The sequence below is a fragment of the Mus musculus genome, chromosome 2, assembly GCF_000001635.26.
Source record: "Mus musculus strain C57BL/6J chromosome 2, GRCm38.p6 C57BL/6J".
NCBI lineage: Eukaryota > Metazoa > Chordata > Mammalia > Rodentia > Muridae > Mus > Mus musculus.
This window is the reverse complement of record NC_000068.7, coordinates 172,590,156-172,607,983: the sequence shown is the minus strand read 5'-3', so window position 1 is coordinate 172,607,983 and position 17,828 is coordinate 172,590,156. Positions and strand designations below refer to the sequence as shown.

The following is a 17,828-nucleotide window of genomic DNA, read 5'->3' as shown; positions in this document are numbered from 1 at the left end:
AGTGGTCACCTGATCGCAGCTGAGCCAATGGGAACCTCTCTTGAGTCCAGGCTTCCTTGAGCTGCCAGCAGGCCAGAGCTTGGGACTGTTCTAGCCCCAGTGCAGAAAGGTCAGCCTCCTGCAAGCTGTCACTGCTGTTCCTGGCAGGAGAACATCGCTGGCTGACCTCTGTCCCCAGAGGATTCCAGATGCCCCACAGCACTCGCGGCTCGTGGCTTGGCTATCTGGCCCACGTTGGTTTGGGACGCATGAGCAGATGATCACATTTGCCTTTAACGCTGAGTTGCAGTCACCGGGTCTTCTACAAGAACACCACTAAGTAGACAAAGTAGTAGACACCGTTGTGCAAGGACATGACTTGGTCCCCAAATCTTACCGGAGAGCTTCGTGGTACCCAGAGAGGAGAAGTAGATGGTCCACAGGGCTCTGGAACCCCTGACAAGCTTGCAAGGGTGGTTTCCGTTTACAAATCCATCCTTTAAATGGTGTTATCCTGCCTCAGTCTCTTCGCAGGCCTGTGATTCAATGTCACCTTTTTACACGTGTTTATTAAAGGGGACATGTGCCTTGGAGTGCCTGTGGAGGTCAGAGGACAACTTGAAAGAAGTGTTTTCCAAAACCCTTCCTTCCACCATGAGGGCTCTGGGGATCGCACTTAAGACTTGGCAGCAAACACTGACCCATCTCACCAGCCTATAAAGGACCCTTAAAAATCAAGGAATATTTGTCAAACTAAAGTTCCCTTCTAAATCCTCCTTCCCTCACATCTTTCCTCCCTCTCCTCCTCCCCTTCTCTTCTCCTCCTCTTCCCTCCCCCACCTCCAGGACCTCACTTTGCGGTCCTGGCTGACCTGGAACACACAAGTGCTGGAATTAATTGTGTTCTGTCATGCCCAACATCCTACGAGGGTGACAGCACTTGGAACAGGATATTCCCTCCCTTGAAGAAATCACATATTGTGAAAAGAAGATTAAAAATAAATAGGTCTGGAGAGACGGCTCAGAGGTTAGGAGTATTGGCTGCTCCTTCAGAGGATACAGGTTCAATTCCCAGCACCCACAGGGCATCTCCCAACTGTGTATAACTCCAATTCCTAGGGACCTGACACCCTCACACAGACGTTCAGGCAGCCAAAACACCAATGCACATAAAATAAATGAATAGATAAACCATTTTTAAGTCAGTAAACAAAGACACTTGGCTTCAGCTACACTTCAACTGCTAAGTTACATCTTTCTCCTTGCGCCAGACCCAGGCATAAGAGTCGGCTAAATGGCTCCACGGGTAAAGGAGATCACACCCACCAGCACACAAAGAAAACCTACCTTTGTGTAATTTAATTTTTATGTGCCTAAATGCATATCTGTATACCCTATGTGTACAGTACCCTCAGAACTGTGGGATCCCCTGGGGCTGGAGTTATAGACAGTTGTGATCCACTGTGTGGTGCTGGGAACTGAACCTGGATCCTCTGGAAGAACAGGCAGCGCTCTTAACCACTGAGCCATCGCTCCAATCCCTACATATATAATATTTAGATTGTATATTTTATATATTTAATATATTATATTTACATTATATAATATATTAAATGTGTAAACAAAATAGGTTTTTTTTTAGGTGTCAGCAAAGTTTTAGATTTTCAGAAAAATAACTGAGGTAGTCCAGATTTGCCACAAAACCCCAGTTAATCTGGTGATTAACATCTCATGAATATAACATTCCTGAACTAATATTGATTTTGGGGTGGGAGGAGATATCAGGGTCTTACTATATGAACCTGGCCAGCTTTGAACTCATAGAGATCTGCTTGCCTCAACCTCCTGAATGCTGGGATCAAAGGCGTGTGCCACCACATCCCCTGCATACATCATAGCTAAAGTCAACACTTGATGCAATCAGTTTTCCCTGGCTCAGCGTTTCATTTAGAATCCTGAGTTTCTTTTTCTGTGGCTGTGATAGAGTACCCGGGACAGAAGAAACCCAAGGGAGGAAAGGTTTATTAAGGCTCTTGGTCCAGGTGTACAGTCCGTCACTGCAGGAAGTCAGAGCAGTGTGGGTGTGGAGCAGCTGCTCAGAGTGTCGACAGCCAGAAGCAGAGAGTGATGGCTGCCCGCTGCTCAAACATAATCCAGGGTCCCAGCCAGGGAACCGTGCCACACGGTTTGTACGGGTCTTCCTGCAGCAGTGCAAAGCCCCAACCACACAGCTTGTAAGTCAGCTGTTCTGAGTTATCAGCTGGGGGCAGCAGGGGGTGGGGGGATGGGGGGTTTTACCTTGCCTGCCCTGGGGATTTTAAACTCTAATAAAATTGTCTGTGAGCTAAAGATGGGTCTTCTTATGTCAATTATCCCAATCAAGATGACCTCACAGGCATGCCCAGAGGCCCTCCTTCCAGGTGAGTCCAGACCCTGTCAAATTGGCAATTAGCTGTAATAGTGGCGATCCCCTGTGACATCTCCATTGGCTGTGACTGATTCTCAGATTTCCTTGGCTTTGGTGAACGTAAAGGACCTGGCGGGGTGTCTGGAGTCTGCTCTCAGCTCTGAGTTGGGATACTCTTCTCACTTAGAGATGGGGGTGGGGGTCTGGGAAGGCCAGGCTGGACTTTCTCACAGCACAGCTGGGGGACACTGTTTAACCTCCTCTGACTGGGCCAGGCTTCCCCACTGTGCACTTTCTTTTCTGACTCTTTGATTCCTTATAACTCTTCTTAGCTTGAGTCATTTAGCTGGGCGGTGGTGGCACAGCCTTTACTCCCAGCACTTGGGTGGCAGAGGCAGGTGGATCTTTGAATTGGAGGGCCAATCTGGTTCTTCAGAGTGAGTTCCAGGACAGCCAAAACCCAAACCCAGACAAGACAACACAAAACAAGCAAGCAAACAAACAAACCAAGACCACCACTAACAATAACAAACCCCTCCCCCATATATATATTATGTATGGTTCTTCAGGACAGGGTTTCTGTGTAGCTCTGTACACCAGGCTGGACTCAAAGTCACAGAGATGCACCTGTCTATGCCTTCCAGGTGCTGGGATCAAAGGCACGTACCATCACCTCCAGACAGATTTACTTTCATTTTATGTGTATGGATATTTTGCCTGTTGTATTTGCATCATATGTATGCAGTGCCCATGGAAACCAGAAGAGGGCATCAAATCCCCTGGAACTGGAGTTTGTAGCTTTAAGGGTGTGATGGGACTCAACTACAGGAGCTCGCCATTGCTGAGCCATCTCTCCAGCTCCCCAAATGCTATTTTAATGGTCGTGCACACCAGAGAAGTGGAGGCAGGAAGGCAAGGGGTTCAAGGTCCTCCTTGGGAACACACTGGACTGGGAGGAGATCTGGATTCCTTCTCTGGTCTTCAATACGTTGGACTTTGTTCCCTTCCCTCAACTTCCCCAACCAACCTTTAAACCAACCCATCTTCTGGAAGTGTTTTGTAGGCTAGGAGTCCAGCTCATGGGCAGAGCACTTGCCTAGCAAGTGTCAAGCCCTAGGTTCCATCCCTAGAACAAAAACAAACAAACAAAGCTAAAAAGGCTTTTCACACCTAAGCTAGCTGAAGCAGGTGAGTGTGGTTCATATCCTTGACTAAGATTGTGTCTAAAGTTGTAAAGTGGGCCCAGGTGGTGGTTACATGCCTTTGACTCCAGCACTTGGGAGGCAGAGGCAGGCAGATCCTGTGAGTTCGAGACCAGCCCGTTCTGAGTTGTATCTAAAGTTAACAACTGGGACACATAAAGAAAAGTTGAAAGCAGCAGATAATTGCAGGTCCATAGTGCAGGTGGACAGTGATGCCCTTTTCAGCCACATGAGACAGAGAATTATTTTCTTTACCCACGCCCCCGTGGTGCACAGTTTCTGTCGATTTACCATTGAACTTCACACAGCTCCTCTGGTTGGGCAGCTGAGAAATCCTAGCAGAAATCCTTTCAGTACCAAGGCAGGGCTGTGAGAGACTTGAGTTCTGAATGGCAGCTGCTGGCTCTGGCCTCTTTTTGGCTTGTGAGAGGGGGAAGAGCATCTCGAGTTTGCCTGCATTCTGGGGTAGGGAAGAATCTAGGAGGAGAGCTGACCAGGAACACAGGAGAGTCTCTGAAGAACATGCCACGGTTGGCACCAGAAATACCAGGTTACAAAGGGGGGAAATGCTAGCAGAGATTGATTCGCTCTGGGGTTCAGGGTGGCAAGCTGTGCGCGAGAGACTGATGAGGCCTGGGTTGAGAGGGAGCACAGACTTCAACCTGGCCAGCACCAAGCTGGCTCTCTTTGGGCCCTGGGTAGCTTCTGCTTCCAAAAGGAAATGTTTAGGGCAAGCCACTGCATGCTCAATGGACAGCCCTACTTTTGGCTCATCCAGGGAGGATGACTCAGACCCCAGTGGCTCTGATTTATTGCCTACAGAGCAGGGTTCCATGATGATGTGCGGGGCCTCATTGTGGAAAGCAGAATAACGAATTAACCATTCCAAGCGATCAGATCATTTAAACACACCCGGCTTCCCGCATGCAGGTGAAGCTGCCCAGCTTCCCGCATGCAGGCCAAGCTGGTGTCACCTCTGGAGCTCACCCCTGGGACGGTGCACTAGCCAAAGCCCACTCGTTCCCCCTGAGGTGTGGACTGGGGCTGCTCAGGCCATGTGGATCTGCAGGAGCCTCTTCCTCTCTCACTTCACAGCCACTGCCACAGTAACAGTGGACTCCATGTTGTATCTGCCTGTGTCTACAACCTGCACTTCCCAGAGGAAGATTACTGGGCACCCTGAGTACTCAGAGGCCACAGACCGCACATCTCAGAATGAATAGATGTTGACTAGAACACTGATACCCTCCCCTGCTATGGAGAATCAGAAACAGACTTAGCACAGGCTGTCACAATGAGCTAGTCATTAACAACATGGTTTGGGACCGCCACCTTCTCTTTGGGACCTGTATAAAAGGATCTATGCTTAGCCTTGTGGGTCTGAGCTCTTCAAAACCCTTGCTATGTTGCTATCTGTCTCTCTACGGTCTTAATAAATCCCTTACTCAAAAAGGCAGTCCGCCTTGCTGTTCCCTGTTGAACACTGAAATCTAAGGTCTTACATTCTGTCCTACTTAGCTTGAACTGTCAACTTGACTCAGCCTAAAGTCATCCCAGCAGGGAGTCTCAATTTAGGGATTTCCCAGATCAGATTGGCCTGTGGACATATCTGTAGAGTGCTGCCTAGATCTTTATTTTGACACAGGAGGCCCAGCCTACTGTGGGTGACACTATTCCCTAGGCATCTGATAGTAGGCTGTGTAAGAAAGCTAGCCAAGTAGCTAAAGAAATGGCTTAGCAGTTTAGAGCACTGGCCGCTCTGTCAGAGCGGTTCAATTCCTAGCATCCACACCATGGCTTACAACCTTTTGTCAGTCCAGTTTCAGGGAATCCACCGCTCTTTCTTGGCCTTATCAGAAACAAGGCACACTTAGCAGCACACAGACATACAGACACACATAAGGGCAAAGTGCTCACCGTACACACAAAATAAAATAAATACATTTTAAAATTTAATTGTACCTATTGTAATGCACTTGGGTGTTTTGACTGTATGCATGTCTGCACACCTGTGCACTCATGCCTGACACCTGTGGAGGACAGAGGAGGGCATGGGGCCCTCTGGTGCTGGAAATACAAATGGTGTGAACTGTCATGTGGGGTGCTAGGAACTGAGTCTGAGTCCTCCACAAGAGGAGCTAGGGCTCTTAACTGCTGAGCCATCTCTCCTGCCCCAGTAAATGATTTTGGGAAAAAGGAGGTTTCCAAAACTGAGTCAGTGAGCAAGCCAGGAAGCAGCCGTGGCTTCTGCTCTCAAGCTCCTGACTGACTTCCTGTCCTGACCTTCCTCAATGATGAACTATGGCCTAGAAGGGTTAGCCAAGTAAGCCCTTTTCTCCCAAGGCTACTCCCAGCCAGAGTGCTGTATAACAGCTGAGTGAACCTGAGCACACTGCACACCTGGCCTGGGACTCACACAGAGACCAGGCCAGTCTCAAACTTAAATCCCCCTGCCTCAGGTCTCTATTCTCAAAGCCCACACCGGGGGGTTGGAAATGTGACATTATCTCACCAAAGTCCTACTTTCTGCTTTCCCATTCAAGTTACCTCAGCCTCGTAACAAAAAGTCACACTCGCAGGGGTCAATTCACAGCCGAGTCTACTGACATCAGGTGGCTGCTGGCTGTGGTGGCCATTCAGTTGGTAGAGTGCTTGCTTAGCATGCTGGGAACCCTGGGCTTCTACACAGTGGTGTATAAACTGGGCATGGTGGCGCATTCCTGCAACCCTGGAACTCAGGAGGTGGAGGCAAGAGGATGAGGAACTTGAGGCCAACCTGGACCTAATAAGACCCTGTCTCAAAACAACAACAACAACAACAACAACAAAAACCTCCAAACTTACTTAAATCATGATATGATCCCACTTCAGTCTGGAGAAATAACTCATATGGAAGCCATCTGAATACCCCTCAGGGGCCAGCTCAGCCCAAGTCAGGAGAAGGTGTCTCCCATCCACAATGTCCTGTGAGTGGAACGTGACCAGGAGAACCCTGAGGGCAACACTCCTAGACCAGGTAGACCACGTCCATGTCTGTCTTAGAGTGAGCCCTGTGGTCCTCTGGGTCTCAACAGTGTCTAATTCTTGCACACATACACCAGCCGGGAGAGGGATGTTTAGAGTTGTCATAGCTGAGGGAGGAGGGGTGAGTGGTTCCTCATGAATAGTTAGGGATGCTCCACATCCTCACAGGATGGTCCCCACCAAGTTATCTAGACAAACTGATGGTTTATACATGCTCGGCCCAGGGAGTGGCATTATTTGAAAGTGTGGCCTGTTGGAGTAGGTGTGTCATTGTGGGTATGAGCTATAAGACCATCCTTCTAACTACCTAGAAGCCAGTCTTCCACTAGCCACATTCAGATGAAGATGTAGAACTCTCAGCTCCTCCTGTACCATGCCTGCCTAGACGCTGCCACATTCCTGACTTGATGATAATGGACTGAATCTCTGAACCTGTAAGCCAGCCCCAATTAAATGTTGTCATATAGTGGCCTTGGTCATGGTGTCTGTTCACAGCAGTAACACCCTAACAAAGACACAAAGGTCAACAGAACCCCGGGTTAGAAGACCTGCTTTGGTTGTGATAGGTCTCAGAAAGAAGATAATACAACCTGCTGAACAGCCAACTCTCCACAGAGCCAAATCTCAGAGAGCCGCAGCTGGCCACAGGGCAAAGAATTTCCACCCACTATGGCCTTGCCAGAGGACACTGTGAAGTGTTCATTAAGAATGCCTTAGCATGGTTTACGTGACAAGGGCTTTCTCTCTCCCATAAAGGAATCGCTAAGATAAGTGATAGTTTCATTCATTGTTCCTCAACAACAGAGGCTCTTTGCATCTTCCAACTTCTTCCTCCTGTCGCAGGCAGTGGCCTGGCCAGTCGGTGTCTCACTCAACAGTGTCTTAAAAACTGGGTCGGTGAGATGGCTCAGTAGTTAACAGTGTTTTCTCCAAGCCTGATAACCTGAGTCCAATCCCTGGGACCCCATGACCAAAGGAGAAAAATCTCCTGTAAATTGTCTTCTGATCTCCGCATACATACTATAACATATGTATGCCACACACATACATTCAGAGTAAATAAACAAATGCAAAATAAATCAAGAAAATCACAGTAACCCAAGTCAGACACGCTGGACCATGTCTGTAGTCCCGAGACAGGAGGGCTGGAGGCAGGAGGATTCTTATAGAAGACTAGTCTGAGTTACATAGTAAGCCTCAAAAACTCTGAAGCCAACCAGCCAATCTCTGCAGCAGAGGAGATGGGTGACCTTATGAGCCCCTTTCCCATTGCCAGAGAGGAAACTCTCCAGGCCCCACCCTTGGGTCTCTGACCTGTGCAGAGAGAAACTTCTTGGCCCCTGGAATTCTGGAGAAAGTGGATTTTGGCATGTGTCCTTTCTGCTAGAAGAGGAGGCTTTTTTTTTTTTTTGACATGAACTAAGAGGAAGAAGCTCTGGCAGCTTTTGTGAACCGGCCACCTGCTCTTTGTCACCCCTCCCACTGAGAGATGGTATCTCTGTGTCTCTCGTGGAATCCGGGCGCCATGTCGCCGCTCGCAAAGACAGAGGAAGACACAGGTGATGCGGTGATGCTGCACGGCTCAGAATCTAGCTGAAGTGTGTCAGGCCCCAGGCTAGTGCTCTCGAATGTCCATCCTTGGGAAAGGCACTGTCATATGAGGAGTCCCAGCACCCTGAGAGAAGACACCAACATGCAATGCCCACTGCAATCAGCCTTCCAGCCATGCCCACTGAGATTCTGTGTCAAGAGAGTCCCTGGTGCCCTCAGTCTAGCCCACCTGCATAATGATGCTACAAGAAGGGAAGAGTGGCTCAGTAGAGCGTTATTCAAAGTGTTGCCCCAAAGAGTCCATCTAGTGATAGAGCTTTGGTTTTTGGATCCTATATTTTTGGGTCCTACAATTGCTCCAGTAGATATCTGGACCACTGACCAGGAGATACACCTGTTAACGGTGGTCAGTGGGAGCTGACCTCATTCAACGCCAACATGGCAAGCCTAGCAACTCTGAGAGATGGAAGAGAGGTGAAGGGCATTTCAAGGACTTGGCTGATCCTAGTGGGATAGGGACACTCAGATTATGGCTGTCCCTTGTCCTGAGATCCACGAACAAGTTGCACACAGCAGGACAGCCTTGTACTATCAGGAAAATGAGTGAGAAACCATAGAGATGGCCCAGTGGTTAGAGGCTCTGGGGCTGTTCTTATAGAACACCCAGCTTTAGTTCCCAGTACCACACGATGACTCACCACTTTCTGTAACTACAGTTCCAGGGCATTCTATACTCTCTTTTGGCTTCCACAGAAACTGCACACACATGGTAAACAAACACGCATGAAGGCAAAACACCCCCACACATACAATCCTAAAAAACGAACACATTGGCTTTTAAAAGTGACAGAATGCTTTGAGTAGTTTGAGTGACAACTGGGATCGACGATTCATAGTACCTCAAGTTGGGACCCAATCAAGAACGTGCAAAGATAACAGTGGGTCCCTGGGCATCTCTCCACAGGTGAACGAGCTCTTCCGGGGCTCCTGCACTCCCCACATTTTACAGAGTTTTATGTAAGTGATTAAGAGTGAAGCCTTGGGATGAGAGCAGCCTGGATTCAAAGCCTCACCCCTCTGCACTGCCTGGCAGCGCTCGTGTGCAGAGCGACTGCTGCTCTGCTTGCTTGACACTTCTCCCCTTCTAGAAAGGCATCCTGAAAAAAAAAAAATCCAAATCTTCAAGCTTTCCTGGATACCCATCCCTTTGTAGTTTGACTTCACAGCCCACCGTTGAACTAACTTGCAATCCTCCTGCCTCAGTCTCCTGAGTATTAGAATTAGGAGTATGGCCCGCCATGCTCAGCCTACTTATACTTTAAAGAGCTGAGAGAGTATAAACAATTAAGGTGAACTTGCGTAGTAAATGTGAGGCCCTGGGCTTCATCTGAGGGAACAAGGAATAAAAGAAAGGTAGGGCAGGAGGGAGAGAGAAATGGAGGAAATAGGAAGGGAGGGGGTGGGGAGAGGGACACTGGAATGCACGTTTGGACTTGGATGCTCCTCACAGTGCAGACAAAGGTGTGAATCTGTAAATGAGTTTGCACTTTCCTTCCTTGGGCCTGAGAGCCTGTGAGATAGGTAGGCTGGGGACGGTAGCAGCTGTGTCTCCTGCCCACCTATAGGACATCCTTTCAGGTGTGGTGATAAAGGGGACTTTGTCTTCCAGTCAGCCGGGGAACCCACTAAGGTCTGACCCTGAACTTCAGCTTTCAAAGCCACGTTGTCTCATGTGACCCTGGCATGTTACGTAACACGCCGTGACATCGGTGGGAAGTCCACAGCTTCCCAGAGTGTCAGAGCAGGACACACTCTTGTAGAACACAGACAGTTCAAGTAGAAACCCTAATCTTGTGAGACTTCTCTTCCTAAGACCCTCGCCGTAGCTAGCAGAGCCTCCCCACATCTACCAGTTCTCATGGCTGTCCACTTAGAATCTTTGCAACCCGGCTGAGAGAACATAAGACCTGAGTCAGCTCAGCCACAGCTAGCACTCTCACCTCGACCTCAGTAGTTCATACCAGAGCAAGGGTGTCAGACTCCACAGGCTTGAAATTCATCTCCTATGGCCAGAAACTCCTGTCTGTCCCTGAAACAGGCCCACCTGCTCCTCATGGAGGTCCCTTTGTGTGCTGTCCCCAAAGCCTGGACACTGGGCTCCTCTATTCTCCTTGGCTCGCTCCCTTTCTGAGTCACACAGATCTGAGCTCAGGAGGGCACCTCTTTGGGACTTCTTCCTTGATGCCCCCCCCCCAGCACACACCCATTTCTTTTCTGTGAATCTGAGTTCTAACTCAGCTCTGAGAATTTTGATTCCATGAGAGCCAGCAGCTAGCAGCCTAGAGCAGTCAGTCTGGTCCCTGCAGTTTCATGAATGAATAAATGAATGAATTCATGAATGAACCATAGACAGGGACCTAATCCTGCCTTCTCCTAAATCCTAAACTGGAACGGGCTACATTCACAACGGGCGCCCCAACATTTCGCAAATCTGTGTGTGACCTTTGGGAAAATGCAGCGGAGATGAAATTTAATCTCTCTGAGGAGTTGAAAGTCTTGCCCTGGAATTTTTTTAAAATAAATTTGGGTGTTTTGGTTAAAAAAGCGTGACAAAGAATAAGAGCCCAACATCTGTTCCCAACAAGATCAGTTTACTCCCAGTCTCCTTAAAAAGTGACAAGTCAGTAACTAAGATGCCATGACTCATGGGGGAGGGGGGGCGGGGGGGGGAGTTAGTGAGAGACACAGAGATAGAGGGGGAGGGATAAAAGGAAAGGAGGAGGGAGGGAGGGAAGGCAAGAGAGAGGAGAGGGGGAGAGAGAGAGAGAGAAAGAGACAGAGACAAAGAGAAACAGAAACAGGGACACTGAGACCAGAGAGAGGGACAGAGAGACAGAGAGGACAGAGGGACAGATGGAAGAGGAGGAACGAGTGACAAAGCTGGAAAGAGTTAAGACTGAGGAAGGAGAGAGACAGAGAAGGATAGAGAGAAAAAGAACAAAAGTGTCAGAGAGAGAGAACCAGGAGAGACAAAGATATTGAGAGAAACAAAGAAATGAAAGACAGAGATGGGAAGAGGATGGGGCAAAGATGGAGAGAAAAAGAACCAAAGAGACAGACATGAGGTGAAGAGACAAAGGGACAAAGATGGAGAGAGAGAGAGAGAGAGAGAGAGAGAGAGAGAGAGAGAGAGAGAAGCAGGCTCAGACCCTCTGCCCAGCCAGCCGCTGGCCCTGCACCATGCCCCCTCCTAACCAATCTGAGGCGGCGTCTCCAGCCCAATTCTAATGTGCCTTACAGAAGCTGAGGCTTGCCGGGTCCCTGGTCTGGGATATCTATGCCCTACAAGAATGCCAGTCTCTGCCTGGAGATTTATGGGATGCCATTATGCCTAGGTGAAAGGGGATTGCCCATAGAGAAGCCAACCTCTGCCCCAACCGCTGCCGGGCTCTTATATTACAAACAAAAACAGCAAAACCTGTTGTGCTTTTTCAAACCAGCTGCCTTTATAGCACACAGACACCTGGCTGACACACTCCCCTGACCCATTCTGTAACCACACGGGAAAGCATTCAGTAGAACAGGGCTCTGTGCCCTGCATCCCTGGAGCCAGCGTCTGCTCAAGGCCTGCTCCTCTAGAAGGTTCCAGACTGTGCCACACCCAGGCCACTCGCCATTTCAATTATGCAGATGGTTGGAGAGTTATCTACAAGTCTTTGCTGCCATCTTCCTTGGTTAAGGAGGCCACAGCAGGTGACCAGTTGACTCTGATGTCAAATAGAGGTGGATTCTGCCAAGGAAGTTTTGTGTCACTACTGTGTATGGAGAGTGCCCGGGTCCGGTGACCCCAGCTGCTAACAGCTGGATGACCCTAAGCCTCACTATTCTTTTAGGTTTTTCTTCTTCTCCTCTTCATTCACTGGCATGTTTAAAGCTCAGCTTAGTCAGTTCTTTCCCTCTGCACGAGGGGCAGATAGGAGGGCAGACAGGCAAGGACTGCGTACATTCACACGTAATAAACTCCAGCAAGGCAGGCATGCTGGTGAGGAAGATCTCAGAGAGGTTTTAGGGGAGGCCCAAAGGAGCTCAGGGTTAGCTGCGGGCTTGGGAGAGGGGGCAGAGCAGGCTATGATCCTGTAGTCTGAAGGATACCCAGCTAGGATACCATTTCCTCCTGGTCATCAAGACAACAAAGTGTGTGTGTGTGTCTGTGTCTGTGTGTGTGCCTGTGTGTGTGTGTGTCTGTGTGTGTGTGTCTTTGTGTGTGTGTGCCTGTGTGTGTGTCTGTCTGACTGTGTATGTATGTCTGTGTGTCTGTGTGTGTGTGTCTGTGTCTGTGTGTGTGTCTGTGTATGTGTGTGTGTGTGTGTGTGCCTGTGTGCCTGTGTCTCTGTGTGTGTCTGTGTATGTGTGTCTGTGTGTGTGTGCCTGTGTGTGTGTGTGTGCCTGTGTGTGTCTGTGTCTGTGTGTGTGTGTCTGTGTCTGTGTGTCTGTGTGTGTGTCTGTGTGTGTGTGTCTGTGTCTGTGTGTGTGTCTGTCTGTGTATGTACGTCTGTGTGTCTGTGTGTGTGTCTGTGTGTGTGTCTGTGTGTGTGTCTGTGTGTGTGTCTGTGTGTGTGTGTGCCTGTGTATGTGTGTGTCTGTGTCTGTGTGTGTGTCTGTGTATGTGTGTCTGTGTGTGTGTGTCTGTGTGTGTGTGCCTGTGTGTGTGTCTGTGTATGTGTGTCTTTGTGTGTGTATGTCTGTGTCTGTGTGTGTGTGTCTGTCTGTGTATGTACGTCTGTGTGTCTGTGTGTGTGTGTGTGTGTCTGTGTATGTGTGTCTTTGTGTGTATGTGTGTCTGTGGCTATGCGTGAGCGTGCATGTGAGTGTGTGCACGGTGGGGGTGGGGTGTGTGTGTGTCACAAGAACACAGGCAAGTGAGTCAGGAACAAAGAGAGACTGTGTTCCTCCTTCTGTGTGTCGCCGTGTCTGTGACCTATCTGGCCACCCAGGTTCCTGTTGATGTAACTCCCTGTATCATGTTGACCTCTTTAAAGGTGGAAAAGTGGCCCAAAGGCTGCAGGGAGAACAGGGAGAGCAGAGAATGTTCCTTCTCCAGGTCCTCACTGTAGGACGGTCACATGATCCCTCATCCAGCCCAGGATGCCTGGTTCTCCAGGACCACTTCTGTGTCCCACCCCCAGCACCAGCACAGGCACCGGCCAGCACTGGCACCAGACAACCCCTGCTCTAGTTCACTCTAGTTCTCCTGGCAGCCTCCGGACCAAGGTGAGACAAAGGAGACAGGAACTAGGGACACAGAGGCTTCGTGAGTTCAAGGTCAGCCAAGGCTACAAGGTGATCTTAGAGGTGGAGAGAGGCGGGGGAGAGGAGCAGGCGAGCAAGGGTGCAGCTGGAAAGGTAGAAAGTCAGGACACTTGGTGTGATGCAGAACCAGGCACTGCGCCTTTAAGAAGCAAGATCACTGCAAGGAGTGAGCTTTAGAGAGTCAACTTTGGGTCCAGGTTATAATTTAGTGATAGAGAGATTGCCAAGGAGATAGGAAGCCCTACCGTCATCCCTAGTACAGAGGGAGAGAAATGAGTAACTTTCAGTCAGCTTCTAGGGTATTTTCACGACAAAATTCAAACAATAAAACTATTTTCTAAGCTTAATTTCGTGTGTGCGGGATACTTACTACAATAATCTAGAAATAAACTGGGCAGTAGTTGCACATGATTTTAATCCCAGCACTCTTGGTGGCAGAGGCAGGTGGATCTCTGAGTTCAAGGTCAGTCTGGTTTACAGAGTGAATTCCAGGACAGTCAGGGCTACACAGAGAAACCCTGTCTCGAAAAACCAAACCAAACCACAATCATCATCATCGTCATCCAGAAATAGCTATCTGAACCTTCAAAGTACATAGGATGCTTGTTTCTGAAATAATAAGTTTTAGCTTAAAGAAAAATGTTAATAGCACTCGAGGAAGATGAAGGCTGTATACATCTAAGTGTGCATGAGAAGGGTTTGAAGAAGAACACAGAAGTGCCAAGGTGGACAGTTGCCTCTGAGCAGCGATACTTAGCGATAACTTACCAGCCTGGATGCTGGGCAATGGGGGCACATGACACTATCACCTGAATTTATTGCTTGGGAGTTGGCTTGGTCGTGTGTGTGTGTGTGTGTGTGTGTGTGTGTGTGTGTGTGTCTGTCTGTCTGTCTTGTACTTTTCAGGGGAGGTTGTTTGTTGTATTGAGCTGGGTCTCATGTAGGCCAGGCTAGCCTCCAACTCACTAGATAGCCAAGGATGACCTTGAAGTTCGTGTCCCTCACCTCTGCAGCTAGACTACAGGAATTATGGGTGTGTACTACCACACCCGGCCTCTTTTTTTTGTTGTTGTTGTTGTTGTTGTTGTTTAATGCAGAAGAAAAACAAGGACCTAAATCTCTGACCAACCAGAGAAGCACCACTCTGCAGAGATTGAGCCTCACCTCACCTCCACACAAGCTGTCCCTTTCCATCTAACACTCCCAGCCTGGCCGCCATGTTCTGTCTCTACCCCAGCTACTCTTCCTGTCCCTGTGCAAACCTTTCCCCCACTGTGACTGGACCCGATGGCCTCACACCACATCCCTGACAGTCACTAATGAAAAGACAGACAGACCCCTGCAGCTCCTAAATGACTACAAGACAAAGTAGGCACAAACACACAAAGCTGTTGATTCCCAGCTGGCTCTGAGATAGGAACGGGTTCCACCCATGTGTGCCTGGGGCTCCTTAGCTGGACAGGAGAGTCATAGTGGTGACTCTCATGAAGCCCTCCCTGTAGGATGGTGACTTTGGTGTAATAATTGCTGTGGAGCTTGGAAACAAAGTATGTTAAGTGCCCAGCACAGCATCTTACTCAGTAATTGTCTGTTTTTATTCATAACAAAGAATCACTAAAGAAGCAAGCTGGAGGTATAGTGTGTGGGACACACCACTCAAATATCTCTGAGATGTTTGTCACAGTGCCATCCCAATAGGTCCCTTGCCAGGTCATCAAACTCCAAAAAAGAAAAAGGAAAAAGAAAAAAACCCATCATAAGGAGGAGACCGAAGGAGGAAGCCACAGCCATAAATCACACCCTCCAGACGCTGGGATCTCATTGGCTAGGAAACACACCTGTGGTCTGCAACCCCAAGGAAGCATGGAAAATACAGTCTTCAATAAAGACCCTGGATGGCTGGAGAAAGTTTGGCTCCCAGAACCCACATCAGGCAGTTCACACCCATCTGTGACTCCAGTTCCAGGAGATGCCACATACAGGAGCTCTGCCCCCACAGACACCTGCACCCATGCAGTGTGCACACAGAGACACACATAGAACATTTTAAATTAATTAAAAACACCTTTAAATTTTTTCTTTTAAAAGACCAGGGTAGCTAAGATGCCTCTGAGAGTATAGGTACTTGCTATGGTAGTTCATGCCTGTAACCCCGTATCAGAGACAGGAGGGTTACAAGTTCAAGGACACCTTGGTCTTCTGCATATTGACCCATGACCTGAGTTTGATCACCACAACTCTCATGGTAGGAGAGAACTGATTCCAGAAAGTTGTTCTCTGACCTTCACGTGCACTCACATGTGCACTCAAATGCACACACATGCGTGCACACACAAACAAATATATAAAAAAAGGTCTTTGTGCCATGCTTCATTAGAAGCAGAGATCAGAGATGGCAGTGCTCAGCTCTCATGCCAGTTCTGGGAGGTGGAGCCTGGAGGATCAGGAGTTCAAAGTCACCCTCAGCTATGCAGCAAGGACAAGAACAGCTAAAGCTACTTGAGACTCAAGACAGGTCAAAAAAAAGGTAAGGGAACCAAAACCTAGAGCCTGGGAGACGGTTCAGTTGGTAAAGGTGCTTGCTGCCAAGCCTAAAGGCCTGAATTTAATCCCCGAGATCCACGGGGGGAAAGAAAAGAACTGCCCAGGTTCTATACACACATACACATACACACATACACACACATATACACACACAGACACACAGACACATTTACACACACATACACACAGACACATATATACACACAGACACACAGACACATATATACACAGAGGACACACAGACACAGACATACACAGACATACATACACAGATACAGACACACAGACAGATATATACACATATACACACAGAGATACATACACACACATACATATACACACACATACACACAATTTTAAAAGACACTCTGGTGTTCACTTGTGAAGAACCTGAGTGGCAGTGTTGGTTACACCTCCTGTATACAGCCTCTGAGGGTTTTGCTTGGGCAGAATACAGGCCCCATAGACAAACCCGGTCCTACTCCCAAGAACCCAACATCATACTGAAAGGAAGTCAGTCTTCGTCACAGAGTATAAACCAAGAGGTGCAGGCTGCCTTGCACAGATGGGGCCTGCTCTCGAGTTCCCACACTACAATCAGCAACAGGGGCATCCTTAGTAAGACGGAGCTGGTCCTGATAGCACATGTCTGTCACTCCACCTAAGGAAGAATTGCTGCAAGTTCAAGGACAGCCTTGCCTACATCATGAGCTCCATGCTAACCAGTACAACACAGAAAACAAAAAAGATAACACAGACATGAAGGCAGGTATGGTGGTGCCTCCTGCCAACCCCCTGCTCCAGATGATCATGAGTCTGGGACCGGCTTGAGTTATTACGGAAGACTCTGTGCCCAACAGAAAGGAGGGGCGGGAAATGGGAAACTCCTGATTTTATCTGTGTGCCCTCAGTCACAGGTCTGAGCATGTATGATAAGGGGATGACTAAGCATTTTCTATGGTGGGAGTGAAGATGCTGCCTTTGAAGAAGTGGGAAGGGTCATGGAGAGAGATCTCCTAGGGAGAGTGGGGCCCTGTCGACACCCCATTTCAGCGCAGCCACACTGACTTCACATGCCTGGCTTCTGGAACCTTCAATGACTAAAGCTTCTGTTTAATCTCCCAAGGGCGCGTGGGAGTTTTTGGAAGCATGCAGCCCCAGGTTCCTGCTCCTCGTCTGGACAGCACAGGCAATCCAAAGGGCACCACCTCTGAGAGAAGCCGAGGTTCCCCTCCCCCTTAGCATTTCGGGATAGAGACCCCTGTCCTGGGCATCAACAGACCACTGGTGCCTACTAGGCAGCGCCCCAGACAGCAGCAGAGAGTAAGGGACCAGACTGGAGGGAGCAGAGGCCTAATTGAAGTGTGAGCTCACAGGGAGGGGTATTTACTCTAGGTCAGCCATCAGCAATTCTGAGGGGTGCCCACGCGCTGAGCCAGGAGGTTTGGAGTGTCCCTGGTGAGCTCCTGCTGCTGGGGCAAGGTCCTGGCTTGTGTGTACGTTTCAGCCTTCTGCTTTCTTCCCAGAGCCTCCACCTCCCCCACTTGTGTGCGTTCTTTCCATCACATCCTGAGCCTTACAGAACTGTGTCACTGAAGGCTGGGCTCAGAAGCCACCAGCCCCCTAGGGAAGGTTCTAGAATGCACCCCTTACTTAGCTGGAATCCTATTCATCTCCGCGTCCTTTTTGTTTCCCCACATGAACATCTTCAGCCTCCATCCCTGACCTCCCTGCCCCCACATCCTCACCCTCCCTGTTCTCCAGTCTCTCGTCACTTCTGGTGCCCACGTTGGCTCCTCAGCCCTTTCCTT

General features: G+C 49.0%; 1 long non-coding RNA gene across 2 annotated transcripts in view; it reads right to left on the bottom strand.

Moving 5' to 3' along the window:
• Nucleotides 1-22: 22 nt before the first annotated feature.
• Nucleotides 23-17,828, bottom strand: part of Gm36038 — a 30,846-nt gene continuing 13,040 nt past the window's right edge. Inside the window, exon 3 of one of the 2 annotated variants that reach the window (XR_867065.1) lies at nt 23-576. This is a non-coding gene — a long non-coding RNA (predicted gene, 36038). Of the gene's footprint in view, nt 577-3,429; nt 3,513-17,828 lie in introns of those variants that run through there. The other variant, XR_375350.2, reaches the window with a different exon arrangement.